Source organism: Cucurbita pepo, chromosome 1 (assembly GCF_057944985.1).
Source record: "Cucurbita pepo subsp. pepo isolate OVF chromosome 1, ASM5794498v1, whole genome shotgun sequence".
Classification (NCBI taxonomy): domain Eukaryota; kingdom Viridiplantae; phylum Streptophyta; class Magnoliopsida; order Cucurbitales; family Cucurbitaceae; genus Cucurbita; species Cucurbita pepo.
The window spans coordinates 15,553,762-15,579,977 of record NC_141798.1 but is presented as its reverse complement, the minus strand read 5'-3'; the positions used below and the strand labels follow the sequence as shown (position 1 = coordinate 15,579,977).

Below are 26,216 nucleotides of genomic sequence, written 5' to 3'. Positions count from 1 at the left end.
TGAACTTGAATGACGTCCAACAAATGAAGTTGTATTTAAAAATATTCATTACGTTTTAAAAGTAGCATTAACACTTTTCTTCATATTTATAAGAAAATTTTAATTTTTTGTTTAGGATAATTGTTCGTAGATATTTCATAAATTATCTCCAAATTTTAAAAACTCAAGGGTACTTTTGAAACATCTTTGAAGGTTTAATATATTTTTTAATTTTTTTTTTTAAGTTTAAAGGTATTTTTGAAAGAAAAAAAAAAAAAAAAAACTATTTTCATCCAAAACTAATGGGGAGTATTTTTTTTTTTAATTTAAAAATATTTTTGAAATTTTCTAAAAAAAAAATTCATAAGTTTAATATAAAGAAATTCAATAGTAAAAACATAAAAAAAAAAAAAAAAAAAAAATCAAAATATGAAAATAACATAATAAAAACCATTAGAGTAAAACAAATAAGAAAAAAACTTATCAAAAAAGAAAAAAGAAAAATGTGTAAAAAGATTATATTAACTTAATTCTATTTTTAATTTTAATCATTTTTTAACCAACACCCTCCTTAGATATTATTTATTGAAATGTTATTTATAGGAGGAAAGATCCATCCGTCAATCCCTAATTTAATCTTATTTATTTATTAAATAAAATTGAAAATTAGATAAAGGACTAAATTAATAAAAATATTCGTAGACTTTTAAAAGTTGAGTTGCAATAATAACTTTAAATCTTAAATGTTTAAAAATACCATTAAACTTTTAATATTGTTTAAAAAATATCATTGATTAATACTCTTCAACATTTTTAAAAAATTCAAAAATACCCTTCTATTAGTACTATGTTTAAAAAACACTGATTAAATTTGAAAAGCAGTATTACCCCTTTTACCTTTATAAAAAAAATTAATATTCTTTTTTTACCGTTTTTCATCGGATTACATTTTTAAAAATTAAATGACACTTTTGAAAGTTAGGTTATTTGAAAAAAAAAAATTAAGATTTTTATCAAAAAAAAATAACATAAGGGTATTTTTTGAATTTTTTAAAAAAATTAAAAGTATTTATGAGGTTTTGTTAAAAGTTTAAAGAGTGTTGTTAAATTTTTTTTTTTTTTAAACAAAATATAAAAAGTATTTTTATTAATTTTAGATGAGTGGAGCATAGACCTAAAATGTTAAAAGAAGTTTGAATCTTAACTAATTTCCTTATCCAAAATTAGTTCAAGATTTGAACGGTGTGAAATAAGTGAGAAAATTGGGAAGAGAGTCAAAAGTAGCTACAGGAAAGTTGAGGTGAAAGTCAAATGTGCAGAAGTTTCAAAGTGAGAAAGAAAGCCACAATGAGACAAAAAATGGTGAGATTAGAAAGAATTAAGAGATGAAACAGAAGACTAGGAGGGGAGGGGTGTGTACCCTCCCCCTTCTTCTACCTCTATCCTCTGTCCTCCTCTTTCCCGTTGTGGATATCATCACCAAAAGTGGAACCTTGTTTATCTTTATCCATCTAAAAAATTGACATAATCTATAATGTTTCATTTCTACTCAGATTATGTACCCACTAAGTATTCTTCGTTGAAACCTAAACTCACCCTCACAACTTCCTACTTTGTCATTGCCCTCTATGCTTTTGATGAATGTCCCTCTCTATGTTTTCGCTCCTCATATTGTAAGGTGTTGCCCATTCAACCCCACTTTTTGCCTCCACCTTGTTTCAATCCGTTTTGGAAGCTCTCAAATCTAAGATTTCACTTCATTTTTTTTAAAGCCTTTCCATGTCAAATTTCTTCTTTTTTTTCATTCACGGTTTGTTTCTTTTGAAGCACTCATTTTTGTAAAATTACTTCAAAAGTTGAATATAAATTTCAATTCCAACTGAGACTCTTTCAGCTTTGGGCTACTCATATCTATTCAACCATTGTCACCTTCTCCTCTCTCTCTTCTTCTGTATCTATGTTAAGTTTTTAACTTTGTCTATGCTCTTTTTGGGTTATACATTTCTCTCCCCAAAATTTGCTCTTGAGCTTCTCTCAAATCTAGAAGTTTAATCTTTTTCTTTCAAACTCTATGTGGGAAATGCAGTAGATAGATCATTGGGTCCCTGATTCTCTCCATAGTTTTGCCAAAAATCTTGTGGTGGATCATGAACCCCCTTGTCTCTCAAGCACTTGACTTCATTGCTTAAACAATCGTTCTTACAATGGTACATAACATCACAATATTTCTATTAATCTCTTCCACCATCCTAATTTTAATTTTTTAAGCAATGGTCTAGAACTAATCTTATACTTCTTTTTATATCTAATAACATGTTACAATCTACAAGTGTACTCAATGCATTTTAGTGGCAGTTATAAGTTGGGGTTTGAGTTTATAAAATTGTTAGGGATCCTAATTGTGATTGATTATCAACTTCTCACAAACAAACAAAAAAAAAAAAAAAATGTTAACTTAGATTTCTTAATTATTTTATTAGTTTTTTTTATTAAAAAGAAAGGGAAATGTTAAAATTATTATAAAAAAAATTAAATAATTAATTACAACATGACGCTGTCGGGTCACACAAACCAAAACCACAAATAAATAGGAACCCACGCGTATAGCCTTACAATGATCCTAATCCAATAAGCCCAGCCTATATTGGACACCTCACGCCCAAACTCCAGTCCATCAACTTTCCAAATAGTGGCTCAAGCCCATGCACACTTTCGTCTCATCACAACTATCCGGAGTCGTCGAAGTTTCATGTGGCTCATGTTTGTCTTGCATCAGCTTGTATGACTCGTTGTAGTCCTCTAACTTTCAATCATCTCGGTCCAATTATTTCAGCTTGGGTTCAATTAATTTAAGCTTGCTCGTTTGGCTCGTTGTAGTCATATAATTTTCGATCGACTTGATTCAATTGTTTCAATTTTGGTTCAGTCAATTTAAGCTTTCCATGTCCGATTTAAATCTATTTTAAATTGTGCATGGACATGGTCATTTCCAGTTGTTTCATATAATTTTAAGATATTTTAGATCAAAATAAGTTTTGATCGAGGACTTTTTAAGTTATTTTATCCTATGTTTTTGTTGGTAGCTTTTCTCACTACTTGGAGCTTATTTTAGAGAAATTAGGTGGTTGTAGCATGATAAATATGTTATATAATCAATTTTTCGTATCTTTAATAGTTGCAGGGTAAAATTAGATTTCATTAGTCTTGAACTTAAGTGACCCCCAACAAATGAATTTGTATTTAAAAATACTCATTATATTTTAAAATTAACATTAACACACTTCACCTTTATAAGAAAATTTTAATTTTTTATTTACCATTGATCGTAGGTCGACATCTCATAAATTATCTCTAAATTTTGAATGCTAAAAGGCACTCTTGAAACATTTTTGAAAGTTTAATGATATTTTCGAATTTTTTTTTAAAGTTTAAAGGTATATTTGAAAAAAAAAATTAAGGATTTTAATCCAAAACTAACTTAATGAGTATTATTTTATTAAATTTAAAATTATTTTTGAAATTTTCTTAAAAAATCCAAAGTAACATCCAAACTTATTTTTTCAAACAAAATACAAAATTGAAAGAATAATTTTATTGATTTTAAATGAGTGGAGTAGACATAAAAAGTTAAAAGAAGTTTGAATTTCAACTAATTTATTTATACAAAATTAGTTCAAGATTTGAATTGTGTGTGATGAAAGAGAAATCTTAGAATAGAAACCAGAAGTAACAACCAGCTAAATTGAAGTGAAAGTCAAAAGTGCAGTGCAGATCATGCATGTAAACCCAAATTTGAAGGAGAGAGAAAGCCAAAGTGGAGTGCAGACATGTAAAAAAAAAAAATCAAATGGTAAGATTAGAAAAAGAAAAGAGATGAAAGTGAGGTCTCCGAGGGGAGGGTACACACCTAGGTACCCTCCCTCTTCCTCTACCTATTATTACCGTTATGGTTATCAATACAAAAAATTGGATCTTTTTCATCTTTATCCATCTAAAAATTGGCATAATATATGCTGTTTTACTTTTATTTTTACTCAGACTCTTATACCCACCAAATATTCTCCATTGAAACTCATAACTCACCCCACGACTTCCTACTTCCATGTTTTTGCTCTTGACAGTGCAAGGTGTTGTCCATTCAACCACACTTTTTGCCTCCTTGTTGCAATCCCTTTTGGAAGCTCTCACAAATAATATCTTACTTACTTTTCTTTTAATGTTCAGGTCAGATTTCTTCTTTTTCATTCACTCATGGTTTATTTTGAAGCACTCAATTTTGTAAAATTACTTCAATTTCAATTTCAATTCCAACTAAGACACCTTAAACTATGGGCTACTCTCATTCAATCCCAACTTTTCCTCTTGCTTTTGCCTTGATGAAGACATCTTCACTAACTCTCTCTCCTCCTCCTCCTCCTTCTTTGTCTCTACGAGCTTTTAGCTTTGTATCTTCTATTTTTAGGGTGGTTCATCTCTCTTCCCAAAATTTACTCTCTCAGTTCCTATCAAATCTAGAAGTTTAATCTCCCTTCTTGCAGGTGGATCATGAATTCATATCTCAAGCATTTGACTTAATTGCTTGAGCAACAATACTTAATTGAAGTCCAACAAGGAACAAATATATTATATTTTGATTCTCATCATTTTTTTGTTCTCAAGATGCCACACATATTTGTTCATAATTTCAAAATGGTGCATGGGATAAAATTTGGCCCATCACAAATCATCAAATTATTATTTATTAATTATTTATAAATTAATGATAAAATTACATAATATGTCGAGTGTGTTCGTCATAGCTATTAGATCAAAAAAGTTATAAAACCCAAATGAAGCCCAAATTCAAATGGTTAGGTCAAAAAAAAATTTAAAAAAAAAAAAAAAAAAAAATTCAAACTCGTGGTAGATTGAAGCTTCTTCAAAGACAACCGAATCAAGGATATTTAAAATGTATTTTTTTTTTCATCTACTAACTTAGTAAGCTTCAAGTTAAAGATTTTTGATGAACTAAAAAAAATTAAAGATTTATTCTACGATACAACTTGAAAAGTCTTAGGATGCTAGAACAATCGTTTAACATTCAAATCAAATATACGCGAGATTAAAAATTAGAAGACCATAAATTGAAAATGATAATATTCAATAGATTAAAAGTTTATTACATTCAAGTAGTACGACGAATGTTTTCAACAAATTTAAAGCTTAAGACTTTCCATGTCAAGAACAAATGACCATATTTCTTTAAAAGCTTCCTTATATATATATATATATATATATATGATTTTTTCACAAATTCTATTCTAAAATTCAAAATTATTTTATTAAAAATTCAGTTAAATAAAATAGTTCAAACCGTAAGAATTTTGTATACACAATTTGTTTCATATCCAAAAATATAAAAAAAAAAAACAATTAGAGTAAAACAAATAAGAGAAAAACTAATCTTATTCATTTATTTATTCATCTTATTATTTATTACTATTCAAATTCAAAACCAAATCTATTTTTATTGGTAGACCAGAACCAAATCTATTTTTATTGGACCAGACCAGTAGAAATATTAAAATTAAATAAATTTAAAAATAAAAAATAAAAGTTAAATTAATAAAAATATGTTAGTTCTTTATCTCAAAATTACTTGGGACCTTTAACAGTTTAAATTACAACTTAAAAAAAGTTTAAAAATAGTCGTAGTAGTTGATTTCAAAAATACCCTCAAACCATTAATAGCATATCAAAAATACCTATAATTAATACTCTCTTAACCTTTTAAAAGAAAGTTCAAAAATATTCTTAAGATTAGTACTATATTCAAAAAATATTCATGAAATTTTATAACATCCTCCACCTTTATAAGAAAATTTTAATTTTTTTTTATCGTCTATGACATTTCATAGATTATGTCTAAATTTTTAAAAATTCGAGAGTACTTTCGAAACATTATTGAGAGTTATATTTTTTAAACTTTTTATTAGAAGTTCAAGAGTATTTTTAAAATACAAATTAATGATTTTCGTCTGTATAGGGTATTTTCTTTTTTAATTTAAGAGTATTTTTGAGATTCTTAAAAAAATGGAAGGGTATTATTAAAACTTATTAGTTTAAACAAAATAAAAAGTTGAAAGAGATATTTTATTAATTTTAAAAGAGTTAAGGGACCAAAAAAAATAAAAAGTAATAATAATAATAAATAAATAAATAAATAAAAATAAAAGAGGTCTATTTCTCCCCTCATTTCTTTATACAAAATTAGTTCAAAATTTGTATTGTGTGGGATGAGAGAGAAATTGAGAGATTAGATGAAACTGAAAACTGAGGGGAGGGTATACAGAGTGGGGGTACCCGCCTCTCCCTTTGTCCTCTGTTTTCCGTCCTATGATCATCACAAAAAGTTGGGTATTGTTCATCTTTATCCATCCAAAAATTGGCATAATGTGTGCTGTCTTACTCTCATTTTTACTCAAATTCGTGTAGCTACCAAGTATTCTCCTTTAAATTCAAACTCACCCCACAACTTTCTACTTTGTCATTGCCCTCTACGTGTTTGATGAATGTCCCACCTCCCATGTTTTTGCTTGCAGTAATGTAAGGTGTTGTTCATTCAACCCCATCTTTTGCCTCTGCCTTGTTTCAATCCCTCTTGGAAGCTTTCAAATTTAAGATCGACTCCCTTCTCTTTTAATGCCTTCCAATTTCAGATTTCTTCTTTTTCATTCACTCTTTGTTCTCATCTATTTAGCAATTGTCACCTTCTCCTCTTGCTTTTGCCTTGATGAAGCCCCGTTTCACTAAGCACCAAGCACCGTCGCTGACTCTCTAATGTGTCTACTTCTGTGTCTGTGTCTTTGCATGTTAAGCTTTTAACTTTGTTTCTGCTCTTTTGAGGTTGTTCATCTCTCTCCCCAAAATTTGCCTTCAGCTCCTCTCAAAACTAGAAGTTTGTCTCTGCTCTTTCAGTTTCTCTCAAATCTGTTTAATCTCCTTTCTTCCAGACTCTCCAAAGGAAATCCAAAGGAAATGTTGCAGGAAATGGGTCATTGGGTCATTGATTCTCTCCCTAATTTTGCCAAAAATCTTCATATCTAGGGGGTGGATCATGAAACCTTGTCTCTCGTTCATTGCTTAGGCAGCAATCTTAATTACAATGGTACATAGCATCACAATATTTCCATTTATCTCTTTCACCATTCTAATTTTAAATTTTTAAGCAACTATCTAAAGTTAATATTATGCTTCTTTTTGTATATGGTTACATGTTGCAATCCTTAAAAGAAACTCAATGCATTTTAGTGGTAGATGTATGATGAGGTTTGAGCTTATGAAATTGTTATGGATTGTTGTTGTGATCGATCAACAACTTCTCAAATAGAAAAAAAAAAAAAAGATTGTTGTTGTGATGTTTTTATTTAATAATATGTTTCCATAAGGATATTTTCTTCCTAAGGATATTTTCTTCATAAGGATATTTTCTTAATGATAGAGCAGGTTCCTTCTGCACAATTTCTTCTTTTTCTTTTTCTTTTTATGAGAATTAGAAATAAATTCAGAGCATAAAAGTATAGGATATGAATGCAGCCCTTGTTTATGTTTCAATAAGACAAATTATGTAACGACCCAAAATTTTCTACTTAATTTAAGGTCGCTACTGTATACGTATCATAAACATTGAATGCGGAAGACTTCATTTAAATTCCATAAAACGTAACCTTTAACTTAAAACATAGCCATGGACTTACATGTTTCGGAAACATCTTTAAAACGACACAATAAAAGACCCGAAATAAAATAAATAAGCGTTTAAGTTTAAAACATCTTATTCTAGCCTAAGTCTAAGAAAATAAATACCACTATCCTATGCATGTCCCATGATCTCGAGTTACGATGCCGTCGTCAGCCGTACAGAAATGTCTTGCCTTAACCTGAAAAATGTAGTAGCACATGGCTTGAGTATTTAAAGAAATACTTAGTAAGTGACCCCACTATTGGGGTTAAATGCAACAATCACATGCATGAAATGATGGGACCTATCTTTCGTTTCGTTTCGTTTCGTTTCGTTTTCCCTACGGTGCTGTCCTAACGGGTAATTGTGGACGTGTACCATATACTCTACACACAGCCCATACGTGCGAGTATGGGCTCACCAGCTAGTTCGCACACCGCTGGGCCACTTTCCTTATCCGGTGGGCATACTCTGGGAGCCCCTTATGCCGGGACCCGTTAGAATTAGTAACCGTTACGGCAGCGCTATGCAAAGCATAACGATCGTTGTCATGCCATTGGATGTACGCGTCCGTACCCTCGTGATGGGATAGGGGTATCCCCCGAGATGCATGAACACACATAATGCATGAGGTCCCCACTACTTCTACAATTTCATTATCTTTTAATACAACCCCGCTAGCATTAAGTATATATCATAGCATTTTTCATATTGTTTCAGATATCGTTCATCATTCATATCATATCGTTTCTCATTCTTCCGTTCTCAAATCATACATAATTCTAACGGGGTTATATTTCATGACATTTATCGTAATTTCATATCATTCATATCATGCTGTATACACACAATTTAAAAGACCTAACATAACGTTCTATGCTTTTAACATAACATTTCATCATATACACATCATAGCATGACATATTGCATCACAATGTATCATATCATAAACAAGTAATAACGTAAACACTTCATAGTCATATCATCCTCTAACTTATCATAGCCTTAACGTTCTTATACCTATCACAGACATATCATTACGTGAACGTACCTTAGTCATATCATCACAAAAAGTTAACCTAACGCTATCGTTCTATCAATCTATCACAAACCTATCCCTTTCTACCCGTAACCTAACCATATTCTTCCATCAATCTCTCTTATCCATATCACTCCGGTATGTAACCTAACCTTAACGTTTCGTGAACGTATTTTACTCCTATTGTTACATTTCGTTTTGTGCATCCTTCTTGTATCTTATCTCAAACATATCCTTGAACACATCGTACAGTAACTATTATCATACAATTCACATATTATAACATATACATAACATATAGGAAGCATATCGATCCACAGACAATTCACACATATCAATATATATGACACGTGCAGAACCACAGGGCACGTGTCAACATCAAAATATAACCATGCCGATAGTAAGGTCACTTACCTGACTAGCTTAAGTCGTTGTCACGAATATTTCTTTAATTAAAGTTCGATTCCGTCCTTTGAAATCCGAGTCAACCTATATGAGCCCATGACGTTAGTTTCAGATTTGAACTCTACAACATTATTTCTCTAATTTACATTGGTCCATTGTTAAAAGTCTGGAATGTTATATATCTATAATTATATTTTTATTAAAAACTTATTTTTCATACTGTTGTATTAGAAAGTAGATACAACTATTTCAAGTTATTCTAGTCTTTACTACTCTTTCTATTTACCCTCTATGTTTACCTTTCCCTCTATATTTAGATTGTGGTTTTTAATTCCCTAGTTAGGCTTTACTACGGTTTGTATTTAACCTCTGTGTTTACCTTTCCCTTCTATATTTAGTTTGTGGTTTTTAATTCCCTAATCTTTTTTTTTTTTTTTTTATCTATTTCCTTATAATTCTGTTCTCATGCATTCCAAATTTCGAGTGATCTCTGTTTCCAAATCTTTCCTTATCTTAGTGTTTCCTATTCACAAGTTTTCTTGTCATTCTATCTTTAATCTATTCATTTGGCTATCGATAAAAATTTAATCTATTGACTTGATTGACTAGAATGACATTTAGTTTCTAACTCAAAGCTACTAATAATTCAATGAATATCTAACTATAATTCGTTGTGATTTCTAAAAAAAATAGGATAAAAGAAAATTAAGATTTAATATATACCTTATTGATCAGATCTATTAAATCTCAGGTGAATCTCAACCCGTTAATATATATCTAACTAACGATTATTGTTTTTTTTTTTTTTTTTTTCAATAACGGTTACTTTCTAGCATAAAAATGGGTTGAGTAGAGATAATTGTGGGAAGGGATGAAAAGTTAGTGGGGAGAAGTGGGGAAAAGTTTTTTTTTTTTTTTTTTTTTTTTTTTTTTTTTTTTTTTTTTTTATTTAAATTAATTAATTTATTATTATTATTATTTTAACTATTTTTATAATTATTTTTATTTGTTTATTTATTTTTGGGCTATTACAAATTATGTGTGTATCTAAGACAAATTATGTGTGTATCCTATCTATTATCTATCCATTTTCTCAAAGTACAATTGGTTTGTTGGTTCATTTGCGAGACTAGTTACAGTAATATCCTTCGGCTTTAAGCTTTTGTTTTTCCTTTTCTATGAATTTAGTGTGCATGACATGATTTTATTTTATTTCTTTATTTTTATTTTTTTTATTTTCGTAATCTTCCGTTATGACCACTGGATTAGGATGTATTGCTCTATCAATGATTCAAGAAAAAGGTGACCAGTTCGACCTTGTCATGGCTAATGTTAACATGCCTGATATGGACAGTTTTTCGTTCTTGCATGTGCTCCTTAAGATGAATATTGTTGTCATTTGTAAGCTCAATTTTGCTTTACTATCTCATCCAATTAAATGTCTTCATTATTGTCCAGCTATTTAGATGTCGGGCAGTTATGTCTTCAGCGATGAACTTGAAGGTGGCTACGAAAGCATTGGCAGAAGGGGCGTGTTATTTTCTTCAGAAACCTATTTCTAAGGATGATCTCAAATGTGTATGGCAACATGTGTATCGTACTAACATAAACATAGTCAAGCTAACCCATAAAGCAAATTGCTTAGAAAAAGCTAAATCTGGAAAAGAATATGTCGGTATCCAAAACGACAGCACTGTTGTTTTGTCTCGGTCCACCGATACAGCTAGTTATAATAATAATTGTAGTATTAACTATAAACTTATGAGCTGTAACGAAAAAGTGAAAAATACGCCAACTAATTCCCATGATACTTTAGTTGCTTCATACTTCAAAGGAAAGAGATGAACGGATGACATAGAAGGAACAAACAAGAAGAGAGTTACATATTACTCAAAACCTACCAATTTTGGACATACAAGAACTAATGAGGATAATGGAAGAGGGAAGAAATATTATATTTCCAGTAATAACAGATCACGTCTCATTTGGAATGTGGAATAATGTCACAAGTTCTCTGACGCTCTCAACAAGCTAGGTAATAAATGTAATTTCACCTATCTCACGAGTTATTTTTATTTTTATACGATTTGAATTCGATGATGCATTTCTAATTGTTGTTATTATGTTTTCTTTTGACTTTGATTTATATTTGAGTTGATGAATAAACCATGTTTGACCCTGCCCTTGATGGCTAACCACCTATAGGTGTTATTCTATCAAATTTACTTACTATTTACCCACTATTTACTTTTAGTTGTTTAGGAATAAATGAGGAATTATTACTCATAAACCTATCCGAAATACAAAAGCAGAGGTAGAGTCCATGAACACGGGTAGAAAAAATAAATTAGCTCCAAGGATGGAAGCATTCAAATTTAATTTCTCAGTCAGGACTCATTCAATTTCTCAGTCAGGACTCAATTTCCTTAATTGGTGCAGATAGCAGAATGATGAGACCAACAAATTGCAGGATGAGAGGCCAACAAATCTATACAGGAATCAGAGACCAACAAATCTATACAGCAAAATCTGAGACCATTAAGGGCCACAAAGGCCAACAAATCTACACAACAGAATCCGAGACCAACAAAGGCCAACAAATCTACACAGAATCAAGGACCACCAAAGGCCACAAAGGCCAACAAATGTACATAGAATCAGAGACCACTAAAGGCCACAAAGGCCAACAAATCTACACATAATTCGACCAACAAAGGCCGGCCAACAAATCTACACAGCAGACCAACAAAGGCCAACAAATCTACACAGAATCCGACCAACAAAGGCCGGCCAACAAATCTACACAGTAGAATCCGACCAACAAAGGCCAACAAATCTACACATAATCAAAGACCACCAAAGGCCACAAAGGCCAACAAATCTACACATCAGAATCAGAGGCCAATAAAGGCCAACAAAACTACACAGCAGAATCAGAGGCCAACAAATCTACACAGGAATCAGAGACCAACAAAGGCCAACAAATCTAAACAGGAATCAGAGACCAACAAAGGCCAACAAATCTAAACAGGAATCAGAGACCATTAAAGGCCACAAAGGCCAACAAATCTACACAGTAGAATTAGAGGCCAACAAATCTACACAGCAGAATCCGACCAACAAAGGCCAACAAATCTACACATAATTCGACCAACAAAGGCCGGCCAACAAATCTACACAGCAGACCAACAAAGGCCAACAAATCTACACAGCAGAATCCGACCAACAAAGGCCGGCCAACAAATCTACACAGCAGAATCCAACCAACAAATCTACACAGAATCCGACCAACAAAGGCCAACAAATCTACACATAATCAAAGACCACCAAAGGCCACAAAGGCCAACAAATCTACACAGCAGAATCAGAGGTCAACAAAGACCAACAAATCTACACAGCAATCAGAGGTCAACAAAGACCAACAAATCTACACAGCAATCAGAGGTCAACAAAGACCAACAAATCTACACAGGAGGTACACAGGAGGATCAGACACAGCAGAGGCCAACAAATTTGACTTGACACAGCAATCAGAGGTCAACAAAGACCAACAAATCTACACAGGAGGATCAGACACAGCAGAGGCCAACAAATTTACACCCCAAAATCAGAGGCCAACATAGGCCAACAAATCTACACCATAGAATCAAAGGCCAACAAAGGCCAACAAATTTACTCTACACTGCAGAATCAGAGGCCAACAAAGTCCATCAAATCTACACTGCAGACAGTAGAATCAAATGCCAACAAAGGCCACAACAAAGGCCAACAAAGTCCATCAAATCTACACTGCAGACAGTAGAATCAAATGCCAACAAAGGCCACAACAAAGGCCAACAAAGTCCATCAAATCTACACTGCAGACAGCAGAATCAGAGGCCAACAAAGGCCACAACAAAGGCCAACAAAGGCCAACAAAGGCCAACAAATTCCATCAAATCTACAATGTAGACAACAGAATCACAGGCCAACAAAGGCCAACAAATCTACACAGCAGAATCAGAGACCAACAGATCTACACAGCAGAATTAGAGACCAACAAATATACACAGTAGAATTAGAGACCAACAAATATACCCAGCAGAATCAGAGACCTTAGAGACCAACAATATACACAGCAGAATTAGAGACCAACAAATATACACAGCAGAATTAGAGACCAACAAATATACCCAGTAGAATCAACAAATATACCCAGCAGAATCAACAAATATACACAGCAGAATTAGAGACCAACAAATATACACAGCAGAATTAGAGACCAACAAATATACCCAGTAGAATCAACAAATATACCCAGCAGAATCAACAAATATACACAGCAGAATTAGAGACCAACAAATATACCCAGCAGAATCAGAGACCTTAGAGACCAACAAATATACACACGAGAATTAGAGCCAACAAAGGCCAACAAATTTACTCTACACTGCAGAATCAGAGGCCAACAAAGGCCAACAAAGTCCATCAAATCTACACTGCAGACAGTAGAATCAAATGCCAACAAAGGCCACAACAAAGGCCAACAAAGTCCATCAAATCTACACTGCAGACAGCAGAATCAGAGGCCAACAAAGGCCACAACAAAGGCCAACAAAGGCCAACAAATTCCATCAAATCTACAATGTAGACAACAGAATCACAGGCCAACAAAGGCCAACAAATCTACACAGCAGAATCAGAGACCAACAGATCTACACAGCAGAATTAGAGACCAACAAATATACACAGTAGAATTAGAGACCAACAAATATACCCAGCAGAATCAGAGACCTGAGAGACCAACAATATACACAGCAGAATTAGAGACCAACAAATATACACAGCAGAATTAGAGACCAACAAATATACCCAGTAGAATCAACAAATATACCCAGCAGAATCAACAAATATACACAGCAGAATTAGAGACCAACAAATATACACAGCAGAATCAGAGACCTTAGAGACCAACAAATATACACACGAGAATTAGAGACCAACAAATCGACATTGTAGAATCAGAGGCCAACAAAGGCCAACAAATCTACACAACATAATCATGAGACCAATAAATCTACCCAGTACAATCATGAGACACATCACAATCATGAGACCAACAAATCTACACCATACACAGAATCAAAGGCCAACAAATCTACACAGAAGAATCAGAGACCAACAAATCTACACCGAAATTAGAGGCTCATGAGGCCAACAAATCTACACATCACAATCATGAGGCACATTAGAATCATGAGGCCAACAAATCTACACAGGGAGGTTCAACCTTTCTTTCAGGAGGAAAAAGATTCCGACTTATTGCTCATAATCCTGTGCCTAATCCTAGACTGCTTGTTAGCACCCACTTTGTAAATCATGGTCTGAGAATGCTTGACCACAATTTTCAGCATGTTGGTTCAAACTACAATTCAGTTCCATATAGCATCAATAAGACGACTCTAGAGGTAGCTTCTTCTCGTATATTTGATGAAATTCAGTTCCCATATACACATCAAGGTGATGTTGCTCAGTAGCAGCTAGAAGCAATGGAATTTAGTGGCACATCAGTTGATATCAAAGAATATCACTTTACTTGATTCAACCAACTTGGACAATATTGCTGCAAATTTTGGAAATGAAGAAAGTCAACAACAGTTAATAAAATATGATTATCTCTTAAATGTTTTAGAAGACGATCCATACGACTTTGACAGCGACTTTAGTCTGAGTGATGTAGATAAATACAGCGAGTGGCTAAGGAACACGCTTCTCGAAAATGGAAGCAATCCAGATAGCCTTATCAATGACAATGCATAAAACTTTCTAGTTGAAATCAATCAATAAATAGGTATGTTTTACTTCTGCAATGTTCTCAATGTTTTTAAAAATCTTCGATAAACTAAAAATTAAAGATTTATTCTTAACTGAAGGTTGAAGGGTCTTAAGAAGCAAGATATACGGTCGAACCCTCAAATCAAATCTATAAGAGTGGTTTAAAATTGAAGACTCAAGAAAGAAAATATTTCTTTAAAAGTTTCCTAAAAAAACAAAATATATATATATATATATATATATATATATTTATTTATTTATTTATTTATTTATTTACAAATTTAAAAAATATCTAATAAAAAGATATATGCCAAAATATCAAACCATTCAAATATATTAACAAATTATTCTAGAATTCAAAATCATAAAATACTTATAATTATATTTTATTAAAAAAGGAGTGAAATAAGTAAACACAATTTATTCATATCCACGAATAATTTTTTAGAATTTCCTATTTTTAAAACTAAATCTATTTTTATTAATTAAAACATTGAAATATTATAATTAAATAAACTTGAGAATAAAATAAATACTAAATTAATAAAAATATGTATGTACACTTTCAAAAATCTAACTAACAATTTTAAACTTAAAAAAAATAAAAATATATTTAAAAAATATTCATGAAATTTTAAAAATGACATTAACATTTTCTACTTTTATAAGAAAATTTTAATTTTTAATATCTACTAGATTATCTCCAAATTTTTAAAAATTCAAGAATAATTTTGAAACATTTTTTTAAAGTTTAATATATTTTTTTAAAAAAAATTAGTATTTTTGAAAAAAAAAATTAAGAGTATTTTTTTAGATTTTCTTAAAAATTGAAAGATATTATTCAAACTTATTTTTTTTAAAACAAAATACAAAGTTTAAAAAGTATTTTTATTAATTTTTGAATGAATGGAGCATTATGGACCTAGAGAGTTTTAAGAGAGGTTTGAATCTCAATAATTTATTTATACAAAATTAGTTCAAAGAGGAGAGACAAGTAAGGACAAGTAAGATTCCGATGAAAGTCAAAGGTACAATTCATCACTATATGTAAGGCCCAATTTCAAAGGGGAGAGAGAAAGCCACACAGAAACAGAAAATAGTGATATTAGAAAGAGAAAGGAGATGAAACCAGGTCTGGGAAGGAGGGTACACACCCAGGTACCCTCTCCCTTCCTCTACCATTGTCTCTGCCCTAGTAGGGCAATCATCATAGAAAGTCGGGTCTTGCTCATCTTTATTCATCCAAAAATTCGCATAACATGTGTTGTCTCACTTTCATTTCTACTTAAATTCGTATACCCACCAAGTATTCTCGGTTGAAACTCAAACTCACCCCTACAACTTCCTACTTTGTCACTGCCCTCTACGTGTTTTATGAATGTCCCCCTCCATGTTTTTGATAGTGTAAGGTGTTGCCCATTCAACCCCACCTTTTGCCACATCCTTGTTTCAATCCCTTTTGGAAGCTCTCAAAGGTAAGATCTTACTCCATTTTCTTTTATTGTCTTTCCATGTCAAATTTCTTGTTTTTCATTCACTCTTGGTGTGATGTCCCACGGGACATTGGTTGGGGAGGAGAGCAAACCACCATTTATAAGGGTGTGGAAACCTTTTCGTAGCAGACGCGTTTTAAAGTCTTGAGGGGAAGCCCGAAAATAAAAGTCGAAAGATGATGACAATATCTGCTGGCGGTAGATCTCGGCAGTTACAAATTTTCTACTGAAATTACTTAAATATCTTCTTCTTCTCCTTTTTTTTTTTCTCTGTCTAACCACTAAACTATCCCTCCTCACTGAACAGGTGCCTCACCCTCTCCTAACATATTTATTTTAAATCGTTTTTCCATTTTTACATGTAATTAAAAATATTAAAGGTTTTTTTAATTCCAATTTTAGAAATGGTAATTATAATACTTTAGTTAGGATAATTTAATTAGATTCTAACGTATACTTTTATTATTTAGACATATTTTTCCAGTAAAAATAAAATTTTTATTTATTCATTATTTACTTAAAAAAATAGTAATTATAGAATTTAATATTTTGTTGGAGCCAAATTATGATAAAAAAGAAATTCAAATTTTCAATATTAATTTAAAAAATTATTTAAGCACTTTTAATCGGAGTAAAATCTAATCATTTACAATATTTACCATATTTTCTAATAAAATTATTAAAATTTATTAAAAGTATATATGAATATAGATCACATGTGAACCATTTATTTTAAAATTTAGAATTTAAATTTGAAATTTTAACAAAAAAAATCTTATATTTTATATTTTCAAACATAAAACTTAAAAGGATTATACTCCCCTTAGTATTTCTTTGCTTTTGTTGGCTTTTAAGAAATATTTTGGATTTTTTGAAATATTTTCAAAATATAAAAGCATAAAGTAGTTTTAAAATTTAGCATAATCATAAAATATTTATTTATGTTTTGGAATTTTCACAAAGAGGAAAAAAAAAAAAAAAAACTGGGAGTTTTCTTTGTTTCTTTTCAAATACCCAATTTTGTAAATTCAAAATTGTGGATATAAATTTCATTTCAAACAAATACCCAATTCAAAAAAATTTAAAAGTATTTTTGAGATTTTGTTAAATAAAAGTTTAAGAAAATTATTAAAATTTGTTGAAAAAGTATTTTTATTAATCTTAGATGAGTGGAGCATATACCTAAAATATTAAAAGAAGTTTGAATCTTAACTAATTTCTTCCTACAAAATTAGTTTAAAATTTGAATGAATGGTGAGAGATGGGAGAGAAATTGGGAAGAGGGTCAAAAGTATCCATAGGTGAGATTAAGGTGAAAGTCAAATATACAGAATAGATTCGTTCATGTAAGGCCCTCGTTTCAAAGTGAGAAAGAAAGCCATAGAGAGACTGAATAAGGAGATTAAACTAAATACACGTGAGGGGTGTTTATGATCCTCACAAAAAGGCTAGTGGAGCCTTGTTCATCTTTATCTATCCAAAAATTTTCATAATCTATATTGTCTCTATGTCATTTTTACTCAGATTTGTGTATCCACCAAGTATACTCAGTTGAAATTCAAATTCCGACGACTTCCTACTTTGTGGCTCTTTACTTTGATGAATGTCCTCCTCCATGTTTTTGCTTATGATGGTGCAAGGTGTTTCATTCAACCCCATCTTTTGCTTCCTCCTTGTTTCAATCTCTCTTGGAAGCTCTCAAAGGTAAGATCTCACTTCATTTTTTTAATGCCTTTCCCGTTCAAATTTCTTGTTTTCCATTGAAGCACCCATTTTTGTAAAATTACTTCAAACCGTGAATATAAATTTCAATTCCAATTAAAACTCTTTCAGCTTTGGGCTACTTAACTTATATCTATTCAGCAATTGTCACCTTCTCCTCTCTCTCTCCTTCTTTTGTGTTTAAGACTCTTTCAGCTTTGGGCTACTTAACTTATATCTATTCAGCAATTGTCACCTTCTCCTCTCTCTCTCCTTCTTTTGTGTTTAAGACTCTTTCAGCTTTGGGCTACTTAACTTATATCTATTCAGCAATTGTCACCTTCTCCTCTCTCTCTCCTTCTTTTGTGTCCGCATGTTAAGCTTTGTCCATGCTTTTTTTGGGTTGTTCATTTCTCTCTCCCAAAATTTGCTCCCACAGCTTCTCTCAAATCTAGAAATTTAATTTCTTCTTTTAGGCTCTATGTGGGAAATGCAGGAGATGGGTCACTTATTCTCTCCCTAGTTTTGCCAAAAATCTTGTAGTGGATCATGAACCCTCCTCTCAAACATCACAATATTTCCATTAATCTCTTTTACCATCCTAATGTTAATTTTTTAAGCAATAGTCTAAAGCTAACATATTGCCCTTCATTTGATGAATGTCCCACTCCATGTTTTTTCTCTTGATATTGCAAGATGTTATCCATTCAACCTCATCTTTTGCCAGCTTCTTTTTACAATCCCTTTTCAAAGCTCTCAAATGTAAGATATTATTTCATTTTTTTTAATGTCTTTGGAGGTTGGATTTCTTCTTTTTCATTTACACTTTTTTTCTTTTGAAGCACCTATTTTTGTAAAATTACTCCAAACAAATATAAATTTCAATTCCAACTAAGACTCTTTCAATTTTGGGCTACTCATATCTATTCAACAATTGTCACCTTCTCCTCTCTCTTTTTGTGTCTCTGCATGTTAAGCTTTTAGCTTTGTCTCTGCTCTTTTTGGGTTGTTCATTTCTCTCCCCAAAATTTGCTCTATAGCTTCTCTCAAATCAGAAGTTTAATCTTCTTCTTTTAGACTCTAGGTAAGAAATGCAGGATATGGGTCACTGATTCTCAACCTAGTTTTGCCAAAATCACAATATTTCCATTAATCTCTTCCACCATACTAATTTTAATTTTTTAAGCAATGGTCTAAAGATAATATTATACTTCTTTTTGTATCTGATAACATGTTACAATCTACAAGTGTAATCAATGCATTTTAATGACAGTTGTAAGTTGGGTTTTGAGTTTATGAAATTGTTATAGAGTCTAGTTGTGATCTATCATCAACTTCTCAAACATTAAAAAAAAGGAAATGTTAATTTTTTTACCATCTCATAGATTATCTCCAAATTTTTTAAAAACTCAAAGATTCTTTTAAACTATTTTTAAAATGTTAATGATATTTTTGAATTTTTTTTTTTAAAGTTTAAGGGTGTTTTTGGAAATAAAAAAACAAAGAGTATTTATTTTAGATCTTTTTAAAGAATCGACAGGAATTTTTTAAACTTTTTTTATACATAATATAAAATTGAAAGAATATTTTTATTAATTTTAAATTAAAGAGAGGTTTGAATCTCACCTAATTTCTTTATATAAAATTAGTTCCAGATTTAAATTTTATGGGATGAGAGAAAAATCTGGGGAGAGGGATCATAAGTAAGAACAAGTAAGATTCAAGTGAAAGACAAACCTACAATGTAGAGGGGTTATCTATGCATGTAAGGCGTGGATCTTGTTCATCTTTATTTCTATCATCTATGCTGTTGCACTCTCATTTCTACTCATATGGGTCAAGTATGCTAGACTTTCAATAGTCATTTCTAAATAAATTTGAGAATAAAATAAAGACTAAATTAATAAAAAATGCCTCTAGTACTTTATCTAAAAAATATGAATAACAATTTTATACTAAAAAAAGAGTTAAAAAATATAGTTTATTTCAAAAAATATCTTTTAAAGGTTAGAATGGTGTTTCAAAAACACCATTCATTAATATACTTCAACTTAAAAAAAAATTCAAAAATACTCTTAGCATTAGTAATATGTTTAAAAAATAGTCATGAAATCTTAAAAGTAGCATTAACACCCTTCACCTTTTCATTTTTTTACTATCTATAGACATCTCATAAATTAGCTCCAAATTCTTTTTTCATTTTTTTACTATCTATAGACATCTCATAAATTAGCTCCAAATTCTTTTTTCTCTATTACACAGTTCTCTGTCCTTTTACACAGTTCTCTCTCCTATTGCACAGATCTCTGTCTTACTACAGATGTGGCAATCGTCACAAAAAGTGGGTCTTGTTCATTGGCATAATAAATGATGTCTTTCATTTCCATTCAGATTCGTGTACCCATCAAGTATCCTCGTTAAAACTCAAACTCACCCCATAACTTCCTATACGTATTTGATGAATGCCCCCCTCCTTCCTTTTCTTTTAATGTCTTTCCATTTTGAATTTATTCTTTTTCATCCACTCTTTGTTTCTTTTGAAGCACCAAATTTTACAAAATTACTTCAAATAGTGGATATAAATTTCAATTCCTTCTAAGACTCCTTCAACTATGGGCTACTGTCATCCAATCGCTAGCTTCTCCTTTTGCTTTTGCCTGATGAAGCTCTGTTTCACTAAGCACGGTCACTGACTCTCTCCCTCTTATTGCATTTTGATTTTTATTTATTTTTTAATTTCATAATTTATTTTTTAATTTCATGATCTATCATGTTTTTCTTACTTTAACTATTTTTCAAGAAGTCTGGTATTTAGTTTTCTTTAGTTTTATGACAATGTTGATTTTTGCTTGTTGTTCTTGATTGAGTTTTTTTTTTTTTTTTTAATAATTATAGATTGATTTGTGTTTGTTCGTAAACTTTTAATATATTTTATTTAAAATTGTATCCGAATAATTATAAATTGGAGATAAATCAATTTTTTTTTTTAAATAATTTTTTTAACCGGACAACTCAACCGAAACCCAACTTGAAAATAGAGGGTTACAGAGAGTTGGGCCCAACCTGAAAATAGAGCGTTATTGTGGGTTGGGTTGGTGAAAATTTTCGGGTTGGGTTAGGAGTCAGACCAATAACTTTTGGGTTGGTCAAAAAAAATAAAAATAAAAAAAATAAAAAATAAATAATCCCTCGACCCTAGACAATTTAACAACTCCACTTCATTCTATTTTTAATTTAATCATTTTATTTATAAAGAAAAGAGGTTGGATCATTAGTCAAACCCTATACCTAATAAAAAAAAATTAAAAAATACTTTTAGTATTACTATTATGTTTAAAAAATACTCGTGAAATCTTAAAACTAGCATTAACACCCTTCACCCTTATAAGAAAATTTTAATTTTTTTAATGATCTATCAACATTTCATAGACTATCTCCAAAATTTTAAATACTCAAGGATACTTTTGAAACATTTTTGAAAGTTTAATGATATTTTTGAAATATTTTTTTTTTATAAAAGTTTAAAGATATTTTTGAAAAAAAAAAATAAAGTTTTTCATAAAGAAGTAACTATTATTTGTTTTTTTTATAATTTAAGTGTATTTTTGAAATTGAGTAATATCAAAACTTAATATTTTAAACAATTTTTTTTTTAATTTTAAATTAGTGGAGCATTCTAAGGGCATAAAAAGTTAAAAGACGTTTGAATCTCAACTAACTTCTTTATACAAAATTAGTTCAAAGATTTGAATTCTGTGGGATGAGAAAAAAGTCTGGGAGGAGGGACAGAAATAAGGACAATAATTGAGGTGAAAGTCAAAGGTGAAGAGTTCAATCACATGTAACCAGAGTTTTAAAGTGAGAGAGAAAGGAGCCAGAAGTAACTACAAGATTGAGGTGAAAATCAAGGAAGAATTGTTCTAAATCTGGAGAAATGACCAAAAGCAACAATATAATTGTGTGGGATGAGAGAAAAATTAGTTCAAGATTTGAATTGTGTGAGATGAGAGAGAAATTTAGGAAGAGAGACTAGAAGTAACTATAGTAATTACGTGGGATGAGAGAGAAATATGGGGAGAGGGAAATAAGGACAGGGCAGATATCATCACTGCCCAGTGAGAGAAAAATCAAAGAAATTAGTTCAAGATTTGAATTGTGTGAGAGAGAGAAATTTAGGAAGATTCAAAGAAATGAGTTCAAAATTTGAATGGTGGGATAAGAGAAAAATGGAGAGGGGCCAAAAGCAAGGACAAAGCAATTCATTATTGCATGGAGAGTGAGATTAGAACAAAAGAGGAGATGAAAGCAAGAACTAGGGGATGGTACACACCCCCTTCCTCTACCTTTATCCTTTGTCCTCAAGTTCTCTATCCTTTTACACATTCTTAAAAAACACTAAACACCTTTTACCTCTATAAAAAAATATAAAAGGTAAATTTTTTTATCACCTCTAATAGATTATCTCTAAATTTTTAAAAAGTACATGGTACTATTAAGATTTTCATAAATAAAAAAAAGATAAGGGTATTTTTGAATTTAAAAAAAAAATTAAAAGTATTTATGGGTTTTGTTAAAAGTTTAAAGGTGTTATTAAAACATTTTTTTTTAAACAAAATAGAAAGTTGAAAGAGTATTTTTATTAATTTTAGATGAGTGGAGCATAGACCTAAAATGTTAAAAGAAGTTTGAATCTTAACTAATTTCCTTATACAAAATTAGTTCAAGATTTGAATGGTATGGAATGAGAGAGAAAATTGGGAAGAGGGTTAGAAGTAAGAAAATTGGGATGAGGGTTAGAGTAACCACAAGAAGGCTGAGGTGAAACTTTCATCACTGCATGAAAGGCACTAGTTTCAAAGTGAGAAAGAAAGCCACCAGAGACAGAAAATGATAAAATAAAGAATGCCAGAAAGCCACAAAAAGACAGAAACTGGTGAGATAAAGAAAGCCACAAAGAGGGGACAGAAAATGAAAATGGTGAGATAAAGAAAGCCACAAAGAGACATAAAATGGTGAGATAAAGAAAGCCACAAAGAGGGGACAGAAAATGAAAATGGTGAGATAAAGAAAGCCACAAAGAGACATAAAATGGTGAGACAGAGAAAGCCGCAAAGAGACAGAAAATGGTGAGACAGAGAAAGCCACAAAGAGACAGAAAATGGTGAGATAAAGAAAGCCAGACAGAGAAAGCCACAAAGAGACAGAAAATTGTGAGAAAGCCAGACAGAGAAAGCCACAAAGAGACAGAAAATTGTGAGAAAGCCAGACAGAGAAAGCCACAAAGAGACAGAAAATTGTGAGATAAAGAAAGCCACAAAGAGACAGAACATGATGAGATAAAGAAATGATGAGATAAAGAAAGCCACAAAGCCACAAAGAGACAGAAAATTGTGAGATAAAGAAAGCCACAAAGAGACAGAACATGATGAGATAAAGAAATGATGAGATAAAGAAAGCCACAAAGAGACAGAACATGGTGAGATAAAAAAGAGACCGAACATGGTGAGATAAAAAAGAGACCGAACATGGTGAGATAAAGAAAGCCACAAAGAGACAGAACATGGTGAGATAAAAAAGAGACCGAACATGGTGAGATAAAGAAAGCCACAAAAAGACCAAAAATGGTGAGATTAGAAACAATAAAGAGATGAAACGGAAGACTCAGTGCCATGGATATCATCACAAAAAGTGGAGCCTTGTCATCTTTATCCATCCAAAAGTGGAGCCTTGTCATCTTTATCCATCCAAAAATTGGTATAATCTATATTTCCTTCCTATCATTTCTACTTAGATTAGTGTATCCACCAAGTATACTTTGTTGAAATTCAAACTCCCCACAACTTCCTACTTTGTCATTGTCCTCTACGTGTTTGATGAATGTCCCCGTTCATGTTTTTGCTCCGTCCATGTTTTTTCTCCTGATAGTGCAAGAAGATGTATTCAACTCCATCTAATGCCTTTCCAGATTTCTTCTTTTTCATTCACACTTTGTTTCTTTTGAAGCTCCCATTTTTGCAAGATTACTTGAAACCGTGGATGTAAAATTCAATTCCAACTAAGACTCTCTTTGGGCTATTCATATCTATTAAGCAATTGTCACCTTCTCCTCTCTTCTTCTTCTTCTCTGTTTGTGTTTGTGCATGTTTAGCTTTTAGGGTTGTCTTTACTCTTTTTGGGATGTTCATTTCTCTTCCCCCAAAATTTGCTCTCCCAACTTCTCTCAAATCTAAAAGTTTAATCTGCAAAAATCTTCATATCTTGATGGCGGATCATGAAGTCTTTCAAGCACTCTTCATTGTGAAGATTTGAATATCTTCATATCTTGGTGGCGGATGGCTAGAAGTAACTACAAGCTAGATGATGAAAGTCAAAAGTGCAGAGTAGTGAAACTAGATGATGAAAGTCAAAAGTGCAGAGCAATTCATCACTGTATGTATAGCACAAGTTTCAAAGTAAGAGAGAAAGCCACAAAAAAACCGAAAATAGTGAGATTAGAAAAAAGAAAGGAGATGAAATGGAGAACTCCCTTTCCCCTTCCTTTACCCCATTGTCCTCTGTTCTCTGTTCTTTGTCTTCTTATCGTTATCTTTGTTCTCTTACAGTTATGGCTATCATCACAAAAAGTAGTAGGACCTTGTCCATCTTTATCCATCCGAAAATTGGCATAATCTATACTCCTTACTGTCATTTCTACTCTACTCAGATTCGTGTACCCACCAAGTATTTTCAGTTGAAACTTAAATTCACCCCACAACTTCCTACTTTGTCATTGTCCTCTACGTGTTCGATGAATGTCCACCTCCATGTTTTCGCTCCTCATATTGCAAGGTGTTGCCCATTCAACCCCACTTCTTGCCTTCTCCTTGTTTCAATCCCTTTTGGAAGCTCTCTAAGGTAAGATCTTACTCCCTTTTCTTTTAATGCCTTTTCATGTCGGATTTCTTCCTTTTCATTCACTTTTTGTTTCTATTGAAACACCCAATTTTGTAAAATATAAATTTCAATTTCGACTAAAATTCTTCTAGCAATGGGCTACTCTCATCCATTAAGCAATTTTCAGCTTCTCTTGCTTTTTCCTTGATGGAGCCAGTTTGTTTCACTAAGCACCGTCACTTCCTCTCTCTTCTTCTTCTTCATCTGTGTCTGTCTCTAAGTGTTGAGCATTTAGTTTGTCTCTTCTCCTCTTCTCCTTTTTGGGTTGTTCATTTCTCTCCCTCAAAATTTGTTCTTGAACTTCTCTCAAACTCTAAGAATTTGTAAACACAATTTATTTCAATATCCATAAATAGTTTTCAAAAAATTTCTTAAATTTAACCTAAATAAATTCATAAAATGTTGGTGATGAAAAAAGAAAAAAAAAATCAAAATATGAAAACTTAATAACATATAAAAATAATTAGAGTAAAAAAAAAAAAAAATAGACTACATTTAATTCTATTTTTAATTTTAACCATGTTTTAACCCACACTCTCATTGGATATTATTTATAGAAGGAAAAGATGTTGGATCGGTTAGTTCAAACCCTAATTTAATCTTATTTATTTATTCATCTTATTATTTATCACTATTCAAATTGAAAACCAAATCTATTTTTATTAATAGCCAAATAGAAATATTAAAATTAAATAAATTTAAGAATAAAATAAAAGTTAAATTAATAAAAATATGGGAGTGATTCTGAGTACTCTTTTAACTTCTTAAAAAAGTTCAAAAATATTCTTATTATTTTAAACCTAGCATTAACATCCTTCACCTTTATAAGAAAATTTTAATTTTTTTTTTTTGTATATGATATATTTTTGAAACTTTTTATTGGGAGTTCAAGGTTTTGAAATACAAATTAATGATTCCCAAAGGGTATTTTCTTTTAATTTAAGAGTATTTTTTAGATATTCTTAAAAAAATTAGAGGGTATTATTAAAACTTATTAGTTTAACAAAATAAAAATAAAAATTTGAAGAGAAAGTTTATTAATTTTAAATGATTGGAGGAAAAAAAAAATAAAAAAAATTTAAAGAGGTTTGAATCTCAACTAATTTTTTTTAATTGGGTGAGATGAGAGAGA

General features: G+C 31.1%; 2 pseudogenes; both read left to right on the top strand.

The window, feature by feature from the left end:
* Window positions 1-1,616: 1,616 nt before the first annotated feature.
* LOC147794882 (two-component response regulator ARR14-like) lies at window positions 1,617-11,586 on the top strand (annotated as a pseudogene).
* A 1,365-nt stretch (window positions 11,587-12,951) lies between these two features.
* On the top strand, window positions 12,952-14,942 carry LOC147794881 (uncharacterized; annotated as a pseudogene).
* Window positions 14,943-26,216: the final 11,274 nt, after the last annotated feature.